Below are 3029 nucleotides of genomic sequence, written 5' to 3'. Positions count from 1 at the left end.
TTGTTCTGATTTATGTTCCTCCAAATTAAAATTGTATCTATTTCTCCACACTACTTTCTATATATATGTCTATCATTTATTTAGTGCACTCTATGTGTCAAACAAGCTCTTTTCTAAGTGCTTTTTGTATATTGTCTCATTCTATCTTCCTCACAACTTTGTGACTTAGGTACTATTATTTCCATGTTGTGGAAGAGGAATCAAGCACAGAGAAGTTAAGTAATGCAAAGGAGGTCACACAGCTGGTAAGTGGTGCAACCAAGATTTGAATTCAGGTAGTCTGATTTGAGAGCTATGTTCTTTACCTCCTATAAATCTTAATATTTGTCAATCCTATAGGTAAAAACTGGAATTGCATAGTTGACATAAATTCACTTCTTAAATTATGAATGAGAGTTTATGCATTGATTCAGTATTGAATTTATTTCTATAAATGACTCCCTCAGACTTTTTTGGTTTTCTATTGGGTTATATATTTTTTAATTGACCTGTATGAATTCTGAATGTCACAAAAATTATCCCTTCATGACATTTGCAAATTTTTCTTTCCCTTACATTGTTTGTCTTGACTTTGTATATGTTTGTGTGGTGGTGTTTTTTTTTTTTTTTTTTTTCTTTTGAGACAGGGTCTCACTCTCTTGCCTGGGCTAGAGTGCCATGGCATCAGCCTAGCTCACAGCAACCTCAAACTCCTGGGCTCAAGCGATCCTACTGTCTCAGCCTCCTGAGTCGCTGGGACTACAGGCATGCACTACCATGCCCGGCTAATTTTTTCTATTTTTAGTTGTTTGGCTAATTTCTTTCTCTTTTTAGTAGAGACAGAGTCTTGCTCTTGCTCAGGCTAGTCTCGAACTCCTGACCTCAAGCAATCCTCCCGCCTTGGCCTCCCAGAGTGCTAGGATTACAGGCGTGAGCCACAGCGCCCGGCCTGTATATGTATTTAAAAAAAAAAAATTGCTGTGTATTATGAGTTTTAAACTATGTCATTAAAATTATCAACTTTGATTTAGAGGATTTCTATAATGCTTTAAAAGTCCCTTCCACATCAAGGTAAGAAAGAATAGTTTGCCTGGGCTGTTGTCTAGAATATTTATGTTATTTTTTTAATATGTACATTTTTTATCAATTTGATATGATATTAAAAGTAATGCTCTATTTTTTCCTTCAACGTCAATCCACTTGAACACTATTATCTATGAAATACCTCAGAAGTGCCACCTTTTTCATATTTCAAATTCATATTGCTCTGTGTATATGTAGAGTAAAATGAGGCGGTTTTTAGTATATTCGCAAAGTTGTACAACCATCACCACTAAAATTCCCAAACCCCTATATACTTTGAGGCTAATTCTAAACTTGGAGTTCAATGAAAAGTTTCTGTATCTATTGGTGCTGTGGCACCAGAATCTTTTAATTACTAGAGCTTTAGAGTGCATTTTATTTTATTTTCTTTAGTTCTAAGTAAAATTTAAAAAATTTTTTTTAATTTAAGCATATTACAGGGGTACAAATGTTTAGGTTACATATATTGCCTTTGCCCCACCTGAGTCAGAGCTTCAAGCATGTCCATCCCCCTGATGGTGCGCATCACAGTCATTAGGTGTAAATATACCCATCCCCTTCTCCCCCCTCCCACCTGCCCGACACCTGATGAACATTATTACTATATATGCACTTAAGTGTTGATCAGTTAATACCAATTTGATGGTGAGTACATGTGGTGCTTTGCTTGTTTTTTCATTTTTGTGATACTTCACTTAGTAGAATGGGTTCCAGCTCTATCCAGGATAATATAAGAGGTGCTACATCACCATTGTTTTTTTGTGGCTGAGTAGAACTCCATGGTATACATATACCACATTTTATTAATCCACTCATGTATTGATGGGCTCTTGGGCTGTTTCCACATCTTTGCAGTTGCGAACTGTGCTGCTATAAACATTCGAGGGCAGATGTCTTTTTTATATAATGTCTTTTGTTCTTTTGGGTAGATGCCCAATAATGGGATTGCTGGATCAAATGATAGTTTTACTTATAGCTCTTTGCGGTATCTCCATATTACTTCCACAGAGGTTGCACTAGTTTGCAGTCCCACCAGCAATGTATGAGTGTTCCAATCTCTCTGCATCCACGTCAACATTTATTGTTTTGGGACTTTTTGATAAAGGCCATTTTCACTGGAGATCAGTGATATCTCATTGTGGTTTTGATTTGCATCTCCCTGATGATTAGAGATGTTGAGCATTTTATCATATGTTTGTTGGCCATTAGTCTGTCTTCTTTTGAAAAGTTTTTATTCATGTCCTTTGCCCACTTTTTGATAGAGTTTGATTTTTTCTTGCTGATTTTCCTGAGTTCTAAATAGATTCTAGTTATCAGCCCTTCATTGGATGTGTAACATGCAAATATTTTCTCCCATTCTGTAGGTTGTCTGTTTGCTCTCATGATAGTTTCCTTGGCTGTGCAGAAGCTTTTTAATTTGATCAGGTCCCATTTATTTATTTTTGTTGTTGCTGTGATTGCCTTTGGGGTCTCCTTCATAAATTCTTTGCCTAGGCCAATGTCTATAAGAGTTTTTCCAACATTTTCTTCTAGAATTCTTATAGTTTTATGCCTTAGGTTTAAGTCTGTTATCCACCATGAATTGATTTTTGTGAGAGGTGAAAGATGTGGATCCTGTTTCAGTCTTCTACATGTGGCTATCCAGTTTTCCCAGCACCATTTATTGAATAAGGATTCTTTTCTCCAGCGTCTGTTTTTGTCTGTTTTGTCAAAGGTCAGATGGCTATACGAGGATGGTTTTATATCTGAGTTCTCAGTTCTGTGCCATTGGTCTATGTCTCTGTTCTTGTGGTAGTACTATACTGTTTTAGTTACTATAGCCTTGTAGTATAGCTTGAAGTCTGGTAAATTGATGCCTCCTAATTTGTTGTTTTTGCTTGAGATGGGTTTTGCTATATGGGGTCTTCTCTGGAAGAGAAGCGTGGAGTTATTTTTTCTAGATCTGTGAAAACTGATGTTGGCATTTT

The sequence above is a fragment of the Eulemur rufifrons genome, chromosome 9 (genome assembly GCF_041146395.1).
Source record: "Eulemur rufifrons isolate Redbay chromosome 9, OSU_ERuf_1, whole genome shotgun sequence".
Lineage (NCBI taxonomy): Eukaryota > Metazoa > Chordata > Mammalia > Primates > Lemuridae > Eulemur > Eulemur rufifrons.
This window is presented reverse-complemented; position numbering follows the sequence as displayed.